The sequence below is a fragment of the Chiloscyllium plagiosum genome, chromosome 34 (assembly GCF_004010195.1).
Source record: "Chiloscyllium plagiosum isolate BGI_BamShark_2017 chromosome 34, ASM401019v2, whole genome shotgun sequence".
Classification (NCBI taxonomy): domain Eukaryota; kingdom Metazoa; phylum Chordata; class Chondrichthyes; order Orectolobiformes; family Hemiscylliidae; genus Chiloscyllium; species Chiloscyllium plagiosum.
The window spans coordinates 16,440,609-16,466,289 of record NC_057743.1 but is presented as its reverse complement, the minus strand read 5'-3'; the positions used below and the strand labels follow the sequence as shown (position 1 = coordinate 16,466,289).

The 25,681-nt window shown below is 44.3% G+C and overlaps 1 protein-coding gene across 1 annotated transcript in view; it reads right to left on the bottom strand.

The window, feature by feature from the left end:
• Positions 1-25,681, bottom strand: part of igsf21a (immunoglobin superfamily, member 21a) — a 384,953-nt gene that overhangs the window by 130,252 nt on the left and 229,020 nt on the right. The window lies entirely within an intron of this gene.

Below are 25,681 nucleotides of genomic sequence, written 5' to 3'. Positions count from 1 at the left end.
AGAAGATGCAATAGTGAACAAAGGGCAGAGGAACTGAATAGATCCTTTGCATTAGTCTTCCCAGTGGAAGACACCATAACTTCAACAAAGGCAGGGCATATGCGAGTGCAGTGGCAATTGTTAAGGAGAAGGTGCTGTCTAAGCTGAAAGATCTGAAGGTACACAAACGACCCAGGCTGGATTGACTGTGCCCCAGATTTCTGAAGGAGGAAGCTGAGGAGATTGTGGAGTAACCGGTGGTGACCTTTCCAGAATTAGAGAGGACTGGAAAATGGCTTATATAACAGTGCCAATTAAGAAAGAAGGGAGGCAGAAGATGGGAAACTATATGCCGGTAAGGTGGTGGTTAGTAAGACTTTACAGTCCATCATTAAAGATGAGATTGCAGAGAACTTAGAAATGCATAGCAAAATAGGGCACAGTCAAGGCTTTGTCAGGGGGAGGTCATGCCTGACAAATCTGTTAGAATTCTTTGAGGAGGTAACAAGCAAGTTAGACAAAGGGGATCCAATGGATGTGATCTATTTGAATTTCCAGAAGACCTTCGCACAGGAATCTGCTAAATAAGCTTACAGCCCATGGTGTTAGGGATAAGGCACTGACATGGATGGAGGATTGGCTGACTGACAGAAGGCAGAGAATGGGGAAAAAGGGGGCTTTTTAAGGATGACAGCTGGAGACTAGTGGAGTTCTGCAGGGGTCAGTGCTGGGACCAAAGCTATTCACATTATACATTAAAGATCTAGACAGAGGAACAGAGGGCATTATTGCTAGGTTTGCAGGTGATACAAAGATAGTTGGAGGCACAGATAGTGTGGAAGAAGTGGGGAGGCTGCATAAGGACTTGTATAGCTAACAGAATGGGCAAAGAAGTGGCAGATGGAATACAACGTGGGAAAGAACCCGGTTATGCACTTTGACAGGAGGAATAGCGGCATAGATTATTTTTTAACTGGAGAACAGCTTTGGAAATCTGAAGCACAAAGGGGCTTAGGAGTCATTGTTCAAGGTTCCTGAAGATTAACATGCAGATTCGGTTGGCAGTTAGGGAGGCAAGTGTAATGTTTGTATTCATTTCAAGAGGGCTAGAATACAAGAGCAGGGATGTAATACTGAGGCTGTGTAAGGCTCTGTTCAGTCCACATTTGGAATATTGTGAGTAGTTTTGGGTCCCATATCTAAGAATGGATGGGCTGGCCTTGGAGGGGGTCCAAAGGAATTCACAAGAATGTTCCTGAGAATGAAGGACTTGTCACATGAGGAGCGGTTGAGGTCTCTGGGTCTGCACTTGGTGGAGTTTAGAAGGATGAGGGGGGATCTTATTGAAACTTACTGAATACTGAGAGGCCTGGATAGAGTGGACATGGGGAAGATGTTTCCACCTGTAGGAGAGACTAGGATCCAAGGGTACAGCTTCAGTATGAAGGGGCAACTTTTAGAACTGACATGAGGAGGAATTTCTTCAGCCTATGTAGACCACAAACAGCAGAGGTCCCAGCACTGATCCCTGTGGAACATTGCTAGGCACAGCTCTCCACCCTGAAAAGCATTACTTCCATCACCACCCTCTGTCTCCTATGACTAAGCTAGTTCTATATCCATTTTGCCAGCTCAGCCCCATGTGACTTCACCTTTTGTCCCAGTCTGCCCTGATGGACTTTGTCAAAGGCTTTACTGAGGTCCATGTAGACAACATCAACTGCTTTTCCCTCATCAATCATCTGCGCCACCACTTCAGAAAGTTCAATCAAGTTAGTGAGGCACAACCTCCCCTGCACAAAACCATGCTGTCTATTGCTAATAAGTCCATTTGCTTAAATACATGTAGAATTTGTCCCTGAGAATCTTTTTTCATAATTTCCCTACCACCAAAATGACGCTCACAGACCTGTAATTTCCAAGATTATCCATTACCCTTCTTAAACAATGGGATAACATTGACTAATGTCCAGTTCTCTGGGTCCTCACCTGTGGCCAAAGAAGACACAAAGATGTCTGTTAATGTTCCAGCAATTTGTTCTCTTGCCTCTCTCAATATTCTGGGATAGATCCCATCAGGACCCGAGGACTTATCTACCTTCTTACCTTTTAAGATGCACAAATACCTCTTCCTTTTTAGAGCAATTTGCCTGAGAGATCCAACACTCTCTTCCCTGGGATCATTCTCCGTCAATTCCTTCTCTTTGGTGATTACTGACAGGAAGTATTCATCTAGGATCTCGTCCAACGCTTCTGGCTCCAAACATAGATTCCCTCCTTTGTCCTTGAGTGGGCCAACTTTTTCCCTGGCTACCCTCTTGTTTTTTATTTATGTATAAAAAGCCTTGGGATTCTCCTTAATCCTGTTTGCTAACTATGTTTCATGATGCCTTTTAGCCTGCTTTTCTTCTTTCCTTATATACTTTGAGGGCTTCATCAGTTCCCATTCTCCTAGATCTTACATATGCTTCCCTCTTCTTTTTGACCAAGGTCATAACATCATGTAACTGGCCATACCTATCCTTCACTCTCCTGAACTTTTATCAACTATTGTTTCAGATACCCCCACATGTCCGATGTGGATTTACCCTCAAACAGCCAATCAACATTCTCCAGTTCCTAAATACTTGAGAAGGAACAATTTCACGCTGATGAGGAAAAAGCAGATTACTGGAATAATTGGATAACCCTTTCAAAAGGCTAGTACAGGGATGATAAACAAGGCTAATTGTAGAATCAATTCAGATACTACCTTCACTGCTAGGGTCCAGGGTTGAATTTACCTCGAGGAAGAGGGAGACCTTTCTCCCACTGAAAATACTTTACATTCAAGCCCAATTCTTCCTTGGCTGCTACCCTCCGCCCTAATCGCCCAACACAAATTTACTGCATCAAACCTGCCTCAGATAAAAATTTAACTATGTTAATAGGATTGTGAGTAAAAGCTTGAAAAACGTGGGCTATTCTAAAGGCCTAGACAAAAAAAATCCCAGGTTAAAAGGTAAGCATATGTTCAGTTATGTTCACTTCGCTTGAGGCAGCAGTTCGGTTGAGCTCAGTTTTCTGGGCAATGTGTGGAAAAGACAACCACAATTCCTGCTTATGGCCTTTCTTCGAATGAAAGAGTGGGTGTACTGGGTGTCCAGTGCTCCACACGGTAATAATTTATGGTGGCAGTTGCTTACACAGGTTGACAAATGAGGGATGGTTACTTGAACAAATTGTATGAAGTGAAGCCACAGTCGGTGCGTAAGTGAAAGTGAAAGTGGAAGGCTTCAGATGAATAACCATTTTTTCTTTGCGAGCGAGGTCATTCATTAAAGTGGAAATAATTTGTAGGCAGACCAGCAAGAACATCTGAACTCAGGTTTCTTAATTCTACAGGCAAATTAAAGAGATAAAGAAAGGGTCATCTGTGTCACCTTCAATTATTGTTTTCCTGGACTGACCATTATTAATATGTGGTGTGTGGGCTAGGTTCATCGTACTAATGGATGGCTTACAGTGCAATGATAATTTGTTGTGACAGTCATTTGTAGGTAGCCCTTTTGTGGTCTTTTATTCAGCCGAACCTTTCTGCTGCCTCACTAGTAATACACTGTTACTACACATGCCATTAACAGGAGGAGGGATTCGCTGTTTCCTGTTGGGAGATACACACTGTTACAGAGTGATCGGATGGAGGGATTAATGCTGGACACTGAAACCTGAACCTTGACCTCAGGAGGGGCACCCATTAGATGCCATGCCTTTTCCTTCCTTGACGAACAGAAAATGGCCAGGTGGACCCCTCCTGGACAATGTTTATGTGCCTGGCCTCTGCTGGCTCTAGAGGTTGGTACTCTCCATTGCAAATTATGTGTCCCTGACAGCATTAGTTAATGAAAGGTGCCAGCAGCATTCACAGTCAGTGGTACTCCATGCCAGCCTCTTCAGAAAAGGACTTTAAAGCCTCCAAATAGGTTATGTACATTGAAGGGTGCTCCCTCATATCGCTTGTGCTATTAAATTCAATCTTGTAGTGTAAAAGAGCCAGAAAAGAATGTTTGAAAAGAGAGCAAATAGATTTCACAGATAAGCTATCTGTTTCTTTTTCTCTCTTGGTCTTGATAGAACATTCCAGCATCAGTACTAAGAAGAGAAATTGGGCTCATCCCAATTTACCTCTATGAAAGCTGTTTCTATATTTCGATAATGATTTCATAGTCATTTCACTGGTTATGTCAGTCAACATTAACTCAAAAATGAAGAAGGCCAGTCAGGATTAACTGTCCCACCTTTCGATAGCACGTTTCATGAGGGACTCTGACACTTATGGATGCAGTGAATAGATTTTTCGGTGAGTATAATTCAATTGTACCCAGGCCGGCTGTGAAATTGCCAATGGGAGAGAATGCTGTATCTATGTGTCTCAGGACATCTCGAAGATGTTCTGCAGCTTTAGGAAATCTAATTGCTTCCAAGTCTATTATTCTCCTGGTTCATCATGGAAGGAAAACAACCCTATTAGCACTACACAGGGAATTCCTGTCAGCCCGACCTCCCATCCTTTTTGAAGGGGTGAGTGAGGGGACAATTGAATAGCCTGTTTTTGAAGGGGTGGGTGAGGGGACAATTGAATAGCCTGTTTTTGAAGGGGTGGGTGAGGGGGCAATTGTATAGCCTGTTTTTGGCTTGATGCAACCTCACTGTTTGTGATTCCCATCAATGCAGCTGGTTGTTGAAGTATGAAGTGAACCTTTCCTGCTACCTCATCTGTTAGGAGGCAGAAACATTTCAAAGACTTACAAAGGATAGAACCTTCAGTGTGCTGTTAACACAAAACAGTCAGCTACTTCTTTGTCTTTGGAGCTCTATCTGAAATATGTGGAGCTGTGTCTAAGATTAGACACAGGGGCCATCCAATGACTGAAGTAGCGTACATATTCTAAGATGGGCCAAATGTTAACTAATACCTTATTTATTTTTGTACTCATTCTATGGAAGTGATGCTTAACTTTTTAAATGTTGTACTTTTTTGAAGTTTTTTGTACCTTGCTACCTTTGTATCTAAGATGACGCCGTGTGTGGTGACATTATACATTCTTCACTGCACTCCTGTACTTGAGTACACATGACAATAAAATCTAAATCCAAATCTAAATATAGTGTAATAACTGAGATTAATGTGGGCTATAAATAATACAGATGCTCATATTATAGCAAAACTTCAGGCTGACTGCTCATGTAAATCCATCTTTGTTGTCAATAAAGAAGACAGGTGATTCTCTGGGAATAGAGAAAGCCTTAATGTGGCCAAGCTTCATTATTAGGGCAACTATTTCAATACGTTAGTAACGGTACCTGAATCAATGTTAAAAACCACACAGCACCAGGTTATAGTCCAACAGGTTTATTTGGAAGCACTAGCTTTCGGAACACTGCTTTTATATCAGGTAGCACAACCACCTGATGAAGGAGCAGCGCTCCAAAAGCTAGTGCTTCCAAATAAACCTGTTGGACTATAACCTGGTGTTGTGTGGTTTTTAACTTTGTCCACCCCAGTCCAACACCGGCATCTCCAAATTAATGTTGGCGGAGTCGAGATATTTGTGTGTGATGATGACATGTCTAAAGCAGAAGGAGGAATAACCATATTCAGTGCCACTTATGATGAATAATTCCCAACCTGAATTGTACTGGCTCACAACTGTGACCCCAAAAATTCCAAAAATGCTTCTCTGATTCACTTACACAAACACTTGGGTTCTTGCATTTTCTCAATACCTTCAGTTAAGAGAAGCTGCTTTTCTGACAATGTCAGAACAGAAGTGGCAATGAGGTGGGGAGGGGTAGTTTCTGCAAGAAATTCAAATTTGTTGCTATTATTGGCTATGGAATCCATCTTGGAATAGATTCTCTAAGGTGGGGGGGGGGGGAGGGGGGCAGTGTTGGTGGCGTGTGCAGAATCTCCTGTAGTCAAGTATATTTCCACGACATCTATACGTACTACCAGCAGGATACAACATTGCTGTACTTACTCATAAAGAGCTTACACAGAAAATGTAACTGTAGGGGGCAGAGCTTCTGTTGATGGAAGCAGACGCCAGAATTTGGGTGCAGCAATCATTGTGACTAACACTCTGCCCACATGGTTTTATTGATGGGAGATCGCCCAGCCCAAAGCTCCAATACTGATGTTAATTCTGAGTTTGGACCTGGTGCTGGGCTCCCAATCGCCTCAGGCACAGTTTTCACAGCTGAAAGATTGGGAAATGCAGAGTATCACAAAAGGGCAAGAGAAAAGGAAATAGGAAGGGCTTACCCTTCAATCCACTTTAGGGAACTGTACAGGGTTTCTACAGTGATAGCACCAGAGGAGTTTTCAGACAGACTCGGAGATGTCAGGTATCACCATTTCTGAACCCTTTCCAGACAGACAGTTCATCTTGTGTCTTCTACTTCTTTGAAAGCCCTAACCAATTACTCCCACATTTCTCGTTCTTCCGTAACAGCCTGGCAAACAATTCATCAAGATTGATCAAATTTCTTTCTTAAAACCGAATGTGCTTCCACCACCACCTTTTCAGGCAGCGGTTAACAGCCGGACATATAAGATAATGTTCTCACTTCATCTCTAGCTTTTTGCAATGAGAATGCTCGCTGAGAGTGTGCCCCCTACGTTTGGATATGAGAAACTGCAAGGGGGAGGGGTGGTGTATGGAGAATCCAGAATGCGAGCAGTCTGAATGGCACGGGAAGATGTCTTTGGCCTGAGGCCTGATTTGTAGGAAATGCCAGCTGGCATGGCATATGCCGCAGTAGCCTCAGTAAGACCAGAAGGAGTGTGTATACATCTCACATCGATGCTCACACTGTAGCCCTGGGGAAGATTTGGATGGCAAAACACAGGAAGCTGTGAAGGATTGCTTCGACTCATTAGGAAAATGTGGCTGCTGGCTTTCACATTAACTTCTCTCATTAGCAGCAAGACTGCAAACTATTCTACCTGAGGGACTGCAATTGTGCTGTGTTCCAATAACCAGTGCACGAAGAGTGAACATGTCCTCTGCAATATTATGTGAAGTCATTTGTGTGGTTTGCTGATTGACTTTCACAGAGATGGCCTTGTGCCATTACCTTGCCTGGTGCAATTATCACTGGACCATAGGCATGGGTAAGGAATTTGAACGTCTAGCCCATTAGTCAGAGGGGCAAGACCTCAGGAACCATCAGGAAACTGGGAGATGGTGGGTTTCTTGCTTCCACAGAATTACCTTTCAGAATTACCACCAGTCCCCACCGGGCCCCCTCACCCTACCCCAGCCAATAACCTGACATGACTTGTAGATGTCAGAAAGGACGCAAAAATGTATAAATGCTTGGGAAATTCATCTTATCCGTTCATTACTCTTCCTTTAGGAGGAAGATGAGCTAGGTGGATTGGCCGTGGGAAATGCAGGGTTACAGGGATGGGTCTGGGTGGGATGCTCTTCAGAGGGGTGCTTTGGACTTGATGGGCCGAATGGTCCACTTCCTCACGGTAGGGGTTCTATGATTCTATGCTGTTGCTGCTCCACATCCTGCTCAGCTAACAGCTCCCCGTTAAGAGTCACTGAATTTAATCCCAATGCCTCTGCAAATGACAATGTTGCATTTTGTCACTTTCTCAGGGTAGTTGTGACTACACTAAAGATATGTTTAGTTCAGTCTGTGCATGGGCCCCATGGTAACATTCTTTTGGCTGGTGTGTAGTTTGCATAGAGGTACGGTAAGCCACAGTTGCAACTTAATGAACATTGGGTAGTTTTGTGAAGCTGTAATCCAGCCTGGAGCATCTTTTGATAAGAATGAATAGATTGCTGTCCAGCGATTCTAAATCTGGTGGTCTCATTGAGCCAGGTTTCACATTGGTTCCTAAGTGCATAAAGTTACAATCCATGCAGCTGAAAATAAGTGTGTAAGCAACCCCCAATAAAGTATCCTCTAGCAGCTGCACATGAGTTTTGACTTAGTAACCGGTTTCTTTTCCATTCCTTTGGTTTTTCAGAGTCTTCATAACTTCAAGATGAAATAATAGTCTTTCATGTGGAATTTTCTCAAAAGCCTTTTGGAAATTGAGCTACACCACCCCAAACTGCTTGGCTGATCACTTTTCCAAAGCAGTCAAGAAGGTTGGTTGTGTAGGATCATCCCTTTCTGAATCCAAGTTAAATACTGTTAAATAGGTTAATGCATCCTCAATTTTACTCCATTTAATTAATTCTTTTCTTTTACCTGAAGCAGAAGCAAGACTAAAGGATCATTCATTGCCTGCATCAGTTAAAATTGTCCTGAGAACCCATGGAATCTTTAATGTCTTTAGTGAAGGGAAACCTGCTACCCTTACCCAGACTGACTTACATGGGACTCCAGCGTATGTAGTTTAGCTGTAAATGCTTTCTGACACTGTACAGGAGCAACTAAGGAGGTGAAATAATTGCTGGACACATCCACATCCTGAGAATGAATAATAAATAATAGTTCAAATTGATGGATATGAAAATTATAATGAAACAGGGGGGAATTCTCCCATTATCCGAGACAACAGTCCTTGCTTTCTGAACTGCTATAGCAAAGATTAACTGATTATTTACATCCTTTGTAGGGGATTTATGGTGCTAATTACCTGCTTTGTTTGTCCAAATAACAGCAATGACTAAACTCAGATGAACTTCATGTTTGTAAAATGCTTTGTGGTGCTCCGAACGTAGAAGCACATTTTATTTTGAAAAATGTCTACAGCACAATAGTGGTTACGTTACTGGACTAGTAATCCCAAAGGCTGGACTAATGACCTACAGACATGAATTCAATCCCCACTTTGGGAACAGTAGGGGATATTCAATTAATTAAAATAAGTCTTGAATTAAAATGCTAGAACTAGTGTTTGCGACTCTGAAATGATCGGACTGTTGTGGAAGAGAATATTCTGCTATCTTTACCCACTCTGGTTTACATGTGACTCCAGACCCACAGCTATATGGCTAACTCTTGAATTCTCTTTGAAACATATGTGCCAACAGATTCAAAGTACAGCTTCTTCCTCGCTGAATGCACCTCTCAAATCTATTGCTTTTTGTGCACCTTCTCTGCAGCTGTAACTCTGTATTCCTCGCTCTGTTCAATCACCCCTTGACCTTTGTATACTGTGATCTACCTGTACTGCATGGAAAACACAACTTTGCACTGGACCTAAGTACATGTGACAATAATGAATCAAATCAAATCAAAATGGTTAAAAAGCCACTCAGTTGTATTCATGAAAGGTACCTCACCACATCTGCTCAATCCATCCACATGCCCATGGGCATATAAAAGAAAGGTTCATTGAAATAGAAAAGAGAGTTTCAGACAGATACTTCACAAATTGATTTTCTGTGCTTTACCATGAAAAGGAAATGTGCTAGAATAAACACAGTGCTGACCTGAGCAAGCCAATGCAGAGTTCAGCTCGCCTGGGGTATCACTGGAACTAGATGCATTTACATTTGCTGGTGTTTTAGATTAGATTACTTACAATGTGGAAACAGGCCCTTCGGCCCAACAAGTCCACACCGACCCATCACCCACACAGACCCATTCCCCTACATTTACCCCTTCACCTAACACTACAGGCAATTTAGCATGGCCAATTCACCTAACCTACACATTTTTGGACTGTGGGAGGAAACCGGAGCACCCGGAACAAACTCACACAGACACGGGGAGAATGTGCAAACTCCACACAGTCAGTCGCCTGAGGCGGGAATTGAACCCAGGTCTCTGGCACTGTGAGGCAGCAGTGCTAACCACTGTACCGCATGCCGCCCACGTTAACAAGGTATCTTGGATGACGGTGGCCAGAAGGCATTCCTTGTCTCCAGAGAAATACACATGGGCTCATTATGGACAAAGAAAAATGGGGAGTAAGTGAATAGCTCCGTTAGAACACCAGGACCAGCTTGATGAGACAAATGGTATCCCTCAGTGTTGTGGAATTACAGTGCAGTGTGAAACCTTTATCGATCATGAGAAGCTCAGGCTATGATGGGGAGCAATCTCACCAGCCACACTGTCCATACACAAATACACACACGTGCAGACACATAAACTTACACACACTTACACAAACAAATGTACAAACACATAGTTACACATACATACACATGTACAGACACACGTACACACACACATATACATGCATTCATATACACACACATTTATGGACACACATACACCCTTACAGATACATGAAAGACACACACACACACACCAACCTGTTTTTGAGAAGTTGTCAGAACCAAAGATGAAAGCTGAATGAAACCATTCAATGGTTTCTATATATAACAGCTAGCCTATTCTTTCTCAAAAATAAATTGAAAAATGTATTATTTTCTGAGATATTTCTTCATGGTTGTTAAAGTAAGACAAAATTTCGTTCAATTTCGATGTTGGTTAAAACTCATCAATGATGACACAACAATCTGAACTGTTGCTTATGGGATACAATGAAACTGAGACTGCTTTTGAAAAATGATCCAACCCATGATTAAATATTTAAGAAAAGCTAGCGTCATGATCTAGTTGCCAAATACTAACTGTTTTACAGCGGTTTTTCCTGATTCCAGGCACCAAGAGGCTGAAGTCAGACAGTCACAGGCCACATTGGGGTGACACAGTCACTAAGGTACCTGGGTTAATGACTGCATCGCCAATGTTATTAATCCTGCTCTCTCCGGCTTTTGGACTGCATTTCCCAGCAATGCCAATTAACTCCACGTTACATAACAAGATACATTTTGTGGGCCTGTGAGGCAAGAACTGTTGCCAATTAACCTTATAAATTAGATTTAATTTGCATGCTCCATTAGTCAGATATCTCACTGAAACTTACATTGAGATTCCCATGTAAAATGAAAACAATTTATATTAATATATGAAGGGAAACATGGGCAGAGGCCTGGAGGTACCATCTCTTGGGCTCCATTAAATGAAAGATCGCTAATGGTTACCATTCAGAATATAGTTCAGCAATTTTTTATTTCCTTTTAAATATTACTTGTGTATGATCTTGGAACCATTTCTGTAAAACACATCTAATGTCAATGGATCAGGAATTAAAGACTCGGTGGTGGCAGCTTTCAAAAAGGAGTAAGGATTTCTCCCGATGTCCTGGTGACTAGGCCGCTTTCCACCAGGAGATGGCGCCACTCCTCCCATGGCTCTTTTTTGTGAGGTTATCCTAAATCCCCTGTTTATATATATCTTTGCCTTTAAATCCCCTCCCCCTACTACTGCCAAACAGCAGCCGTGCTAATTTCTGCCCGGCACCCATGTTGTGTGCGTGTAGGACACAGTGAAGAACAATCAAGTGCAGAAAACCTTATTCATATTCCACCACCAGGAAGCAAAGAAACACCTGAGTTGCCAATGACAAGCAGTGTCCCTCTCTCAGGGCTCTTTGTGGGCTCTTTTCTTGCATCCTTTGACTGCTCCAATCACTGCATAACAGGTAACCCACGGCGCATTTACCGATAAAACCTCTAACTGATAAAACATGGAACTGCCTTTATACTTCAGCGTCCTGTTACAATTTGTTGCCTTTGTAAAATACAACCCTTGTGCCATCTAATCACTATCACTGATGTACCTCAGCCTCCTCTTGTCCTCTTAAGATTGGACTAAAGCCCTTGGCCCTTCATCTTGTCAGATGAAGGGGAGGGCAGGGACTAAATCAAAATAGAGTTGGAGAGGGAAATAATGCACTCCACTCCCTGCGGCGCCCACCTCTCCCTGAACAACTCCAGGGTGTTGGTGGAGACCGCGTGCTCCCTCCCCAAGGACACCCGGGCTCTAACGTAACAGCGGAAGAGGGGCAGGTAGTCAGCCCAACTGATCCACCCCACAGCCCGCTGCCTCGACCTGTTTATGGCCAGTTTGGCCAGGCCCAGGAGCAGACCCACGAGGAGGTCTTCAGACCTGCCCTCCCCCTTCCGTACCGGGTGTCTGAAGATCAGGAGTGTGGGAATTTCCTGTTTTTTTTTAATGCTCCTCCTGGTTATATTTTTCTTTTTTTTTAATTAAACCCCCACACTACCGCCTAACTGCGGTAGTGCTTATTTTTCCCCAGCACCCATGGTGTGTGTGTGTGTGTAGGTGTGAGACACAGTGAGAGACACAAGCTGTACAAATCTTTATTCAATTTCCACCACCAGGAAGATAGGAAACACCCGAGTGGCCAGTGACAAACACTGCCCTTCACATCAAAGGGCAGTGCTGTGTGATCAAACAGTGAAGGGGAGGGTAGGGACTAAATCAAAATAGAGTTGGAGGGAGAAATGATGCACTCCACTCCCTGCGGCGCCCACCTCTCCCTGAACAACTCCAGGGTGTTGGTGGACACCGCGTGCTCCTTCTCCAAGGACACCCGGGCTCTAACGTAACAGCGGAAGAGGGGCAGGCAGTCGGCCCTAACGACCCCCTCCGCGGCCCGCTGCCTGGACCTGTTGATGGCCAGTTTGGCCAGGCCCAGGAGCAGACCCACGAGGAGGTCTTCAGACCTGCCCTCCCCCCTCCGTACCGGGTGTCTGAAGATCAGGAGTGTGGGAATTTTCTGTTATATCTATCAGCCAGGGCTCCCTGATTGGCCCAGGTTAACAATCCCAATCAGGGGTTTCACAGTCAGTGATATCCATTTGGCCCTCATTTTAATCATTACAGTGTTGAGCTTAATAACTGAACAAGTGATCATGAAAGCTGTTGGATTGTTGTAAAAACCCAATTAGTCCTCAATGTCTTTCAGGGCAGAGAACTTTCAGTTTGCCCTGAAACACGTGGTCTAGATTTGGTGTCCTCACAGACAACAAATATTGTTCTGGCCATCATTCCAAGAAAAAAAGGAAAATATTAAATGTCTACAAAGTTCTGGGAATGTTGTAGATTGTCTTGTTGTTAGAAACAATTTTCAAAGGGTTATCTGCTGACGCAAAGCTTCGCCAGCTACAAAGATGTGCTGACCATAGAACATTCCAGCACAGTGAGGGCCCTTCTGCCCAAGATGTTGTGCTGAGCATTTCTCTTAATCTAAGGTCACCCTAACCTACACACCCCTCAATTTACTGCCGTCCATGTGCTTGCTCTACAGTCGCTTAAATGTCCCTAATGACTCTGACTCGACTATCACCGCTGGCAGTGCATTCCTCACACCCACCAGTCTCTGTGTAAAGAACCTATCTCTGACATCTCCCCATAGCTTCCTCCAGTCACTTTAAAATTATGACCCCTTGTGACAGCCATTTCTGCCCTGGGGAAAAGTCTCTGGCTATCTACTCTATCTATGCTTCTCATTACCTTGTACACCTTTATCAAGTCACCTCTCTTCCTTCTTCTCTCCAGTGTGAAAAGCCCAAGCTCACTCAACCTCTCTTCATAAGACATGCCCTCCAATCCAGGGAGCATCCTGGTAAATCTCCTCTGCACCCTTTCTAAAGCATCTTCTTATAATAAGGCCACCAGAACTGGACACAATATTCCAAGTGTGGTCTAACCAGGGTTTTATAGAGCTGCAGCAAACGCTTGGGGCTCTTAAACTCAATCCCTCTGTTAATGAAAGCCAAAACACCATACACCTTCTTTACAACCCTATAAACTTAGGTGGTAACTTTGAAGGGTCTATTTACAGGGACCCCAAGATCCCACAGTTCCACCACACTGCCAAGAATCCTGTCTTTAACCCTGTATTCAGCATTCAAATTCGACCTTCCAAAACCAATCACTTTGCATTTACCCATGTTGAACTCCATCTGCCAGTTCTCAGCCCAGCTCTGCATCCTATCAATGCCTTGTTGTAGCCTGCAACAGCCCTTGACACTATCCATGATAGTAGAGGTGGTTTGAAGAGATGGTGTTATCACTATCGCTACAGTTCTCTGATTCACGCTTGCCACTCATATGACCTCCCCATTAACACTGGTTAAGAACTGAGGTGCACAAATTGCTTATCAATTGCAGCCTGATGTTAGTCAAATTGCTGAGGCCAACAGAAAGCTCCCTCATGACACTTTGGCCCTAATGATTCTTCAGAATTGGAATAGCATCTTCAGTTACTGATTCAGGACACGCTGAGGGACTTGCATGACAGGAACGGCATTCTGCAGAGCTGTTAAGTGAGCACAAGAATGCTGCCCATATAAATACTGATCATTGTGTGACTCGTCCTTCTATTGATATGGAGCTGAAGGCTAGTTGACAGCACTTTGAAGAACAGCTCACACTGCCTCATCCCTTGACAGTACCTTCTGAGAGTTTTGTGTTTGTTGATTTTAATGGCCAATAGGGTGTGAGACATCAGCTATAAGGAATAGAGTTGTAGCTCAAATAGCAGTATTTTGTCCATTTTAGGTAAAAGCAACAGAGACACATTTGTCAGTGACAAGCCTGAATATCATTTCAAAAGGGAGGCTTTACTGACTGTACTTTAGCTGATGGATTCCCTGCACAATCTGGGACACACTGTGATTCTCTCGCACAATCTGGGACACACTGTGATTCTCTCGCACACTCTGAGACACACTGTGATTCTCTCACACACTCTGGTACACACTGACCATCCAAAGAGCAACCCCTCCAGGCCCAATCTCAATTTAGCATGGCCAATCCACCTAACCTGCACATCTTTGGACTGTGGGTAGGAAACTAGAGCACCCAGAGGAATCCCGCACAGACACAGGGAGAGCATTCAACCTCAACGCAGACAGTCACATGAGGCTGGAATTGACCCAGGTCCCTGACACTGTGAGTCAGCAGTGGCACCCATGATTGCAGCTACTCAGTTTCTTTCACCACTAAGCTGCGTTTGATATTTTAAATGCCTTGTCAGTAACGTGTGGCGGAGAGGGAAGTTAATGCCCATTCCAGTGCGTCTCCTGACATGTCCTTTCTCTGGTGCTCTGGGGCTATGAGTGAATGAACAACCTTCATGACTGCAGCCCCCTGGTCTTAGACACTGATTGCCTTGGCCTTAGTTATGGTGTGGTCCATGTTAATCACTAATTTCTTGAAACAGGTCGCTGCAAACGGTTGGTTCCGTTTTAAAGTAAACCTGACCTGCACTCCCATTTCCAAGGCGCCAGCTTAACATCAGAGCGACCTTCAAATCTCACAATGAGGAATTCACCAACTTTGCACATTTTAACCTCAGTAAGACTACTTCACTCTCTTCCCACTTCAGCCCTCACTACGCCCGCAGCTGTGTGTATGGCATAATATTCGCAACATCAGTAAACCCATCTCAATGCAACAGCACGTTCTACAGGGATAAGCTTTTTAAAAATGTAAAATGCCTGCTTCTAATAAGCATTTCCTGGTATTTTGGACTCAATTCAATCAGGGAATGAGCCATTAACCACTGCGTGGGACAAAACATTGCAAATTGGTTTATTTTATTCAGGCTTTACAGGGCATTGTTGCCTCCAATATTGTTTACTTCAAGCTTCATCATGTATTAACTCCAAACAATCTGGAAATCTACTGTTTCTATTGTGTCCAACACCACCTCTGTTACAAAACTAGAAATGGCTGGAAAAAGCACAGCAGGTCTGGCAGCGTCTGTGGAAAGAAAGCAGGTTTAATGTTTCGGGTCTTGTAATCCTTCTTCAGAACTGGCTGTAGCGAGGAAAAAGTTGGCAATATGCTAGAGAATGGGTCGGGGGAGGAGGGAGGAATGAATGATCGGTAAAGATGGAGCCCAGACAGAAACAGCAACAATTGGGCAGACAAAGACAGGTGTAAGGGTCAGCTTGGGTGAATGTTTGGCTGCTAATGGGGACATTTAGTGGCTGACAGTGAGTTGTATGTGGCAGCAGCACATGGGACAACAAGGCTGGGGTGTAGGGTTGGGGGAAGGACATGGGAGAAGGTTGTACTGGATATTGAGTTTAGAAGGCTGGAGAGTTCCCAAGTGAAAAATGAGGTACTGTTCTCCCCGCTTGCACTGAGCTTCAATGGAGCACTCCAGCAAGCCTGAGGCAGCGATGTTGGCCGGGGAACATGGTGGCATGTTGAATTGGCAGGCGACTGGAAACTCGGGGTCATTTTTGTGAATAGAACACAGGCATTCTGCAAAGTGGCCGGCCAGTCTAAACTCCATCTCCCCAACGTAGAGAAGACCACATCAGTTAATCAGCTCTGTTATTCCTGTCCTTGTCTCCCTCAACTAGCTCCCCATGTTATCCTTTCTCTCCCTTGCTCCACTGTGACTTGTACCTTTTTGCAGCCCTCCCATCACAGGTAAGTACCTTCAGCTTTTTCTAATCTCTTATATGTCACCCCTGTGCCAAGTCCCCCCTTCAAATCCACCCCACCACCATTAACAATGCAGTTCCATCCATCATCCCTTGAAGTTCCTCCCTAAATCTTCCCCATCTCACCATAATGCTCTTAATTATCCTCAAAATGCACCTCTTCATTTGTGTCTTCTCGATGTCTCCTCCCAAACACTTGCTTCGTATTATGCAACCAGACCCTAGGCAAGCACCCAGTTTATTACAGTTCCAGATGGATACCCCAAATCATTAAGATGCCAAATGAAGAAGCAAGGACTGGTAGGAATGAGTTACAGCCGATGCTAGAATCCGTACTGAAAACAACAAATGCTGGAGATCACAGTGAGTCAGGCAGCATCCATGGAGAGAGAGCAAGCTAACATTTCGAGAAGAGTCAGCTAGACCCACTGTGATCTCCAGCATTAGTTGTTTTCAGTCAAGAAGCAAGAACTGTTCCCTTTCCTTATTCACCATCCGACCCCTCAGTTGGCCACAACAATTTAAACTAAAAAAGGATCCCTTCTCTTGTGGATACCTCTCTCACAGACCAAATTAATTTATGGAATCACTTTAACCAGGCTTTCTTGAAGGGACAATAGGATGAATATATTAATTAATAAACATGTAAAGAAATGGTATTGCAGCACATAGCACACAAACTAGGAATAAGAAGCAAATCAAAAGAAAGATAAAGCTTAATAGATGGAAAGATCAGTCTTTCTTGAAGAGTAGATGTTGTAACATTGACAATTGACAATTAATTTTGGATTTCTTGGCTTCTGCAGGTTAGTAGAAATCATTTTGTCCTTTTACCATTTGATGGTAGTTGGTTGGTAACATTCAAAAGTGAAAGAGCCTTCTTTTGTCCTGTTTGCATATGACTGGCTAGGTGTGATATTTCATGGGTCCCACATAGGACTGTAGCGGACAGCATTAAATTTACATCTACAGTCCTTTTTTCTGTCTGTGTCAGTCCACTTTTAAGAAACACATTTTTGAATTAAATGTTAAAATGATATCGACAGTACTTCAGGCTTCCAATCTGTTGTCATGACAGTATCCCTAGTTATGAACCATCTTAGAATTTTTAACATAAAATGTAGATAGGGAGAAGCAGTTTGCATTGGAAAAAGGATTATTAACTAAGACACACATCGATTTGAGATAATTGTCAAAAAAGGCAGGAGAATTTCAAGTACAATTTTTTTTAACACGCAGTCAGTTATATTGATTTGGAATACATTCTCTATATCGATGGTTGAAGCAGATTCTATAGTAACTTTCCAAAAGGAATTGGAGTTTTACTTGAAGGGATATTGTACAAATGCGCAGGCTACGGAGAAAGAGTGAGGGAGTGAGGTTAATTGATAGCTTTTCCAGTGAGTTAGTCTGAGCACCAAGGTCTAAATGGCCTCCTCTATGGTGTAACTTTCTTTGAGAAGTGATAAATACAATTAGAGTCATAGAGATGTACAGCACGGAAACAGACCCTTCAGCCCGACTCATCCATGCTGACCACTTTTCCCTAATTAATCTAGTCCCACTTGCCAGCTTATCCCTCTGAACCCTTCCTATTCATATACCCATCCAAATGCCTTTCAAATACTGTCATTGTACCAGCCTCCACCACTTTCTCTGGCAGCTCATTCCATACACGTACTACCCTCTGCGTGAAAACGTTGCCCTTAGGTCTCTTTTATACCTTTCCCCTCTCACCCTAAACCTATGGCCTCTAGTTCTGGACTCCCCCACGCCAAGGAAAATACCTTGTCTATTTATCCTATCCATGCCCCTCATGATTTTATAAATCTCTGTAAGGTCACCCCTCAGCCTCTGACTCTCCAGGGAAAACAGCCCAAGCCTATTCAGTCTCTTCCTATAGATCAAACCCTCCAAATTTGGCAACATCCTTGTAAATCTTTTCTGAACCCTTTCAAGTTTTACAACATCCTCCCTTTAGGAAGTTATTGTTTTTGACATCTGCTTTTTGTTTAATTTCTCAATTTAGTTGGCAGCATGTGTGATAAAGGGTCTTCACCGTCTTATTTCTGCATTTTGACAGAAAGGTGCATGTTTAAGCAACCTTTCAATTTTCAACTTCTCATCCAGCTTTCAAATCCGCCCATGATCTCACCACTCCCCCCTCCTCTGACCTGCACCAGTCCCACAACCCTCCGAGATCTCTGTCCTCCTCTATGTATGTCTGTTTGAGCATCCACAAGTTATATGTAGCCTTTACTTATGTGGAATTCCCTCCCTAGACCTCTCTACCTCTCTCTCTCTCCTCGTTTGTAACGCTCTGTCTAACCTAACTCTTTTAGCAAGCTGCTGTTCCTGTAGCTTAGTGTTTGGGGTCATTCATTATATTCTGCAAAGCGCCTTGGGATGATTTTATTGCATTGGGGGTGCCATTTAAATGCAAACCGTTCCTGTAGCTGCAAGCATAACACTCTCAAATGTTTACCTCAATACAACAGCACATTCTATAAATATGAAATTGGACATTTTATGAAAAATGTCCAATTTTAAGTCAGTATTTTAGGTTAGATTGACTGTATGAATCAGCCACTAACTGCTGTCCAAGATAAAGTCTACAAATTGATTTATTTTGTTTTGAGTTTATAGGAAATCTCATCCAAGATTTTATGAATGCGGGTGTTCACTCTATGGATGGCTGCTGAGTGTGAGCATTGAGGCACAGAGCCCAGGAAGCTCCTAACTTCTGTCCCTGTTTTATACTGAGTTCCTTGAATGTCACTGAGACAATGGTAAGGCCAGTACAACTTGCCCCAACTGCATCAAATTGAAGAAAGGTTATCAGCAGCTCTCTTGCTTTTCAATGTTACCCAATGACCCCACCCCCTGCTGCTGTAATGTACCATTTTTCCGTCATTTCTCTGTTCTGTAGTGAAGAATTGTACCTGGGTACACTGTACCTAAGATGGTGCTGTGTGTTGATGACATTGTTACACCGGAACTAACTTTTTTTTTATTTCAGAAATAAACTTTATTCATAAAATTATTTGGATCTCTGTACAATTGGGCATGCCATGCTTGTGCACACATTACGTTGCTTTACATACAGACATTGAAATCTATTTTTCCTATATACAAGTCTGTGCATTTACTATCCAGCTCTTCTGCTGAGGCGTCAGCGGAGCCCAAATGACTGCGCGGGCCCCCTGTTCTTCGTTAGGCAGGCAGATGTTACATGGTGGTCTTTCCCCACCGCGCCTTGGCGGCAGCTGCCCCAAACCTCAGCGCGTCCCTCAACACGTAGTCCTGGACCTTGGAATGTGCCAGTCTGTAACACTCAGTCGGGGTCAATTCGTTCAGCTGGAAGATCAACAGGTTTCGGACCACCCAGAGAGCGTCCTTCACCGAGTTGATGATCCTCCAGGAACAGTTGATGTTTGTCACGGTGTGCATCCTGGGGAACAGTCCGTAGAGCACGGAGTCCCGCATCACAGCGCTGCTCGGGACGAACCTCGACAAACACCACTGCATTCCTCTCCAGACTTCCTCTGCATAGGCACATTCCAGAAGGAGGTGTGTGACAGTCTCGTCCCCCCCGCAGCCACTTCGAGGGCAGCGTGCGGTGCGGCTGAGAGTCCGGGCGTGCATAAAGGGTCTCACAGGCAGAGCCCTTCTCACCACCAGCCAAGCCATGTCTTGGTGCTTGTTGGAAAGTTCTGGCGATGAGGCATTCTGCCAAATGGCTTTGACAGTCTGCTCAGGGAACCGCTCGATAGGATCCGCCCTCTCCTTTTCCCGAAGGGTCTCAAGGACACTACATGCTGACCACTTCCTGATGGACTTGTGGTCAAAGGTGTTTTTCTTCATAAACTTCTCCACGAAGGACAGGTGATACGGAACGGTCCAACTACTCGGAGCGTTCCGTGGCAGCAAGGCCAGGCCCATCCTTCGCAACACCGGGGACAGGTAGAACCTCAGTATGTAGTGGCACTTGGTGTTTGCGTACCGGGGATCCACACAAAGGTGGCCATCAGGTGACATTGGATGTGTTTTTTCCCTCGTTGCCCAGATCTTTATACATCGAGTCCCTTCGGACCCGGTCCATCTTTGATCTCCATATAAATTGGAAGATGGCCCGGGTGACTGCAGCGGCACAGGTTCTGGGAATAGGCCAGACCTGTGCCACGTATAACAGCAATGACAGTGCCTCACACCTGATGACCAGGTTATTTCCCGCAATGGAGAGCGACTGTAGCTTCCATCTGTCCAGTTTCTGCCTCACTTTGCTGATACGCTCCTCCCAAGACTTGGCGCATGCCCAGCACCCCCATACCAAATACCCAGCACTGGAACTAACCTTGTAACTGAGGAAACTGTACCTAGGTACCTTTGTACCTAAGATGGTGCCATAAGTGGCATCAGCAACTTTTCACTGTACTCATGTGAGTACGTGACATTAAAGCTAATTCAGTTTAATTACCAAGTTTGCCAAACAGGCTAGACATTGAGGAAACTCGACATGGAAACCAGAGCAGGTACCTGAAGCATTCAGCTCACCCACGTGCTTCTGCACTTCAGTGCTGCACCTATAAAGGGGAGACAATGGCCTCATGGTACTATCACTCAGCAACTAATCCAGAGAATGAGGCAATGTAATGTAGCCCCCTATTCGAATCTCAGCATGGCAGATGGTGGGATTTGAATTCAATAACTTTCAAGAAATCTGGAATTGAGAATCTCAGGATGACTACCAAAACCATTACTGATTGTTGGAATAAAACATCTGGTTCAATAATGCTGTTTAGGAAAGGAAACCTGCCATCCTTATCTGGTCCGGTCTACATGTGACTCCAGACCCACAGCAATGCTGTTGACTCTTAACTACCCTCTAGACAATTAGGGATGGACAATAAATGCTGGCCTGGCCAGCGATGGTCACATCCTGTGAATGAATACATTAAAAGGAACAGCTTGGGCTGCAGTGGTGGCTTTGATTATAATTCTCCAGCAAGGACGGTGGATGCTCATGGACACATCCCCAGAGCATGGCCTGGACCAGGCAGCATCTCCAGGCCCGTTCCTCATTGTCATATCGCTCTGAGCTTGCAAGCCCCAACATCCCTAACTTGTCTTTCCTTATTGCACTTTGTTCTCTAAACTACAGATACATTACTTCTGTCTTGCCTTGCCATTTCACACTGACACAAGGGAAGGAAGCTTGTCATGGTTGTCAGAAGTCCTCAGTTCAGTAAAGGGGGATAGCCTTCGCTCAGGGGGTCCCTGTACAGTAAGTTGATGGGAACATCCAATGCCAGTTCAGGGACATGGACACAGTCAGTCAGCTCCTCTGACATGATCTGTGTCAGGATGGTTTTCACATAAGGGGCGAGAAGCTAAATGTCAGGCTGGCCACCACTTGCTGTAGTTCTTTCTGCCCTAGTGTTTTCCTCCAGGTATTTAGAAGGATGAAAGTGGTGGAGCCAGCTGTTGGTGCCAGGGAGGTGCACTGAGTAAAGGAATAGGCAGTGCTGAAGGTATCGCAGGGTTAATAGTGTCAGGGGGTTGGGTGGGTGAGTGAGTGAGGAAAGATGTCGCAGGTAACAGTGAGACTAGCAGAGCATGGGCCTCGATGGGAGCTGGGCACAGCAGCAGAAATAGAGGGAAGTGGAAGAGGGGAGGAGGAAGCCCACCTTGTGCACCACTTTGTACAGTAGGATGTCTGTGACCGCACAGCGGGATACTGATATCCCTCTATCTGCCAAATCTGAGGAAAATGTCAGCAACCATGCAGGGCAGCTCCAGTCGGACTGCACTTGTTCAGCTGCACAGAGGCCTCCTAAAAATGGAGTGGGTACGGGGAGGGGGGCATGAATTCTGGGATATCTCCTGAGCGGCGAATTGTCCTGTGAATGGCTCGTGGCAAGATAGTGTCAGAATCGGATGTGGGAGGTACAATAGGACTGGGGAGGTCATTAATGCAGTGAAAACCAAAAGAATGGGTGCCCTGGTGGCTCAATGGTTAGCACTGCTGCCTCACAGCACCAGGAGCCCAGGTTCGATTCCAGCCTTGGGCAACTGTTTGTGTGGAGTTTGCACGTGGATTTCCTCCAGGTGCTCCGGTCTCCTCCCACAATCCAAAGATGTGCTGCTCAGGTGAATTGGCCATGCTAAATTGCCCATAGTGTTAGGTGCATTAGTCAGGGGTAAATATAGGGTAGGGAAATGGGTCTGGGTGAGTCACTCTTCGGAGGGTTGGTGTGGACTTATTGGGCCGAAGGGCCTGTTTCCACACTGTAGGGAATCTAATCAAATCTAAACAGTGGATACTGCAAATCAGAAACAAAAAAATTGCTGGAAAAACTCAGCAGCTCTGGCAGCATCTGCAGAGAGAAATCAGAGTTAGCGTTTTGGGTTGAGTGACCCTTCCTCGAACCACCAGCATTAATACAGTGAAGTTGAAAATCACACAACACCAGATTATAGTCCAACAGGTTTATTTGGAAGCACTAGCTTTCGTAGCACTGCTCCTTCATCAGGAGGTGGTGGAGTATAAGATTATAAGACACAGAATTTAGAGCAAAAGGTTACAGTGTCAGACAGTGATATATTGAATAAACCTGGAGTGTTAAGTCGTTCATCTTTTAGAATCTTCTTTGCTGCACAGGACCTCCAACCAACACTATACACCAAGTATACTGATGACATTTTCTTCCTCTGGACCCGTGGTGAGGATTCACTGGAACAACTACACAGTGATATCAACGAGTTTCGTCCCACCATCAGACTTATCATGGACTACTCTTTAACATCTGTCTCATTCTTGGACACATGCACCTCCATCAAGGATGGGCACCTCAGCACCTAACTCTCCTACAAACCCACGGATAACCTCACGATGCTACACTTCTCCAGCTTCCACTTTAAACATAGTAAAACAACCCTCCCCTATGGACAAGCTCCACGCATACCCAGGAAGAGGAGGAACGTGACGGACACCTGAAGGTAATCAAGGATGCCCTCATCAGAACAGGGTACAATGTTCGGCGTTTCAATCAACAGAGAGGGGTGATCCTTTCCAGTCAGGGAACACTTCAGTGATCAGGGACATTCAGCCTCAGATCTTCGGGTGACCCTCCTCCAAGGCGGACATTGGGATACGCAACAACACAAGGTAGCCGAGCAGAAGCTGATAGCCAAGTTTGGTACCCACGAGGATGACCTCAACTGGGATCTTGGGATCATGTCACACTACAGGTGACCCCACTGCACTATACACTCTCTTACACACACAAGCACACATATACATACACTCTTACAGACTCACACACTCACACAGACCTCTCTCATACACAAACTCTTTCTCATATGCACACACACATCACACTTTATCAAGCTTTCACACACGCAAACACACATTCTCTCACATGTACTCACTCATACACACACACTCACTCTCGTGCGCATACACACACAAACATACACACACAAACACACATATACAAGTCTATGGGGTGAATTTGTATTTGCAGAATTATATCTGCACATGCATTCTATTTGGTTTAAAAAAGCACAATCTGCTGGCAGTCTATATAGGCAGTCAATACATGTAATATTTTGTAAATTCCATTTTGGAAATAGAACCAGTCAGTCTCAAGATTGGGATACATACAGACTCTGACCTCACACCTTTAATGGATTGTCTGAGCTGAACCTTTTGTTCTAAAACCTTAAGTTATCTTGAGAACGTGACTTAAAAGAAGTTCTGAGGTTTACATATTAATGAACCAAAACCTGCAAACAATTCTACAAAATGAAAGACTTAACAGCAATCTAGGTTTGTTCAATATATCACTGCATGACACTGCAAACTTTTGCTATGAATTCTGTGTCCTACGATCTTATACTCCACAACCACCTGATGAAGGAGCATCGCTCCAAGAGCTAGTGCTTCCAAATAAACCTGTTGGACTGTAACCTGGTGTTGTGTGATTTTTAACTTTGTCCATCCCAGTCCAACACCAGCACCCCCACATCATTAACAAAGTGAGTTTGGTAAAGACACAAGTGAAATAACTCACTGGGCCGACACGGCAGAAAACCCTCCCGAAAACGTGATGCAACCCAGGTGTTGTAAAAAAAAAAGTACGATTCAGTCCATTACCTTTTCCTGTTCAGTAACAGGATGTGGGCATCACTTGCTTGGCCAGAATTTACTACTCACCCCATGTTATCTGTACTTGCCTCATTTGATGTCATAAATGATGGATTTCCTTTTAAACTCAGTTAATATGAGAAGTAACGTCAACACTCACCTCAGCCCTAACCCTGGATGAAGCATATGAAGTTATCCTCGCAGGCTCTTCTTTACATTTCGCTGGGTGGACAGGCACTTTTTTCTCCTAAAGGTCTCAATAGCTGCTCTGTTTTGGGTATAATTATCAGTAAACGGTTCCTGTGTTTTTGCTGTCTCACTCAAGATGAATAAGAAATTCACTCTGGCTAAATCAGCAGCATCATTGCTGTCGTGGATCTTTTATCAGCTTATCTTATTTCCTCACCACTCACATTCCCTTTCTGCCCATTTCAGATACATACGTTATTCATTTCTCCTTCTTTATCCCGTTTTCTGGGCACACCCCAACACCAACCCCAGCCCTGAGCCTAGATGAACCATTGAACCTGAGTTACATACACACAGCTCTGTGCTGTGGAATTGTGCCACTAGGAGCTGGCCCAGGGTGGAGGTCTGAAGAAGACCCTTCCTGATGAAGGGCTTTTGCCCGAAACATCAATTCGCCTGCTCCTTGGATGCTGACTGACCAGCTGTGCTTTTCCAGCACCACACTCTTGACTCTGATCTCCAGCATCTGCAGTCCTCACTTTCTCCAGGGTGGACCCAATTGATTAAACTGCAGACCAAAGAGAGCTGTTGAAAGGAATCCTAACCCTAACCCTGTCTCACATTTCACTCACAAAGACTGGAGCTATTTGATTTGTCAGCTAGGTGATTGCCCATTATCGCACGTGCCAGAGAAACAAAAATTGAGTAGTTTTTCCCAGGGAGTCATAGAATCATAGAGTCATACAGCACAGAAACAGACCCTTCAGACCAACCAATCCATACCGACCATGTTCCCAAACTAAACTAGCCCCGCCTGCCTGTGCTTGGCCCACATGGCTCCAAACCTTTCCAGTTCATGTACTTATCTAAATGCCTTTTAAATGTTGTAATTGTACCCGCATTCAGCACTTCCTCTGGAAGTTCATACCACACACGAACCACTCTCAGTGTCAAAAAAGTTGCCCCTCATAACATTTTAAAAGCTTTCGCCTCTCACCTTAAAAATATGTCCCCTACTCTTGAAATCCCTTGTTCAAGGGAAAAGGCACCTATCTATATCTCT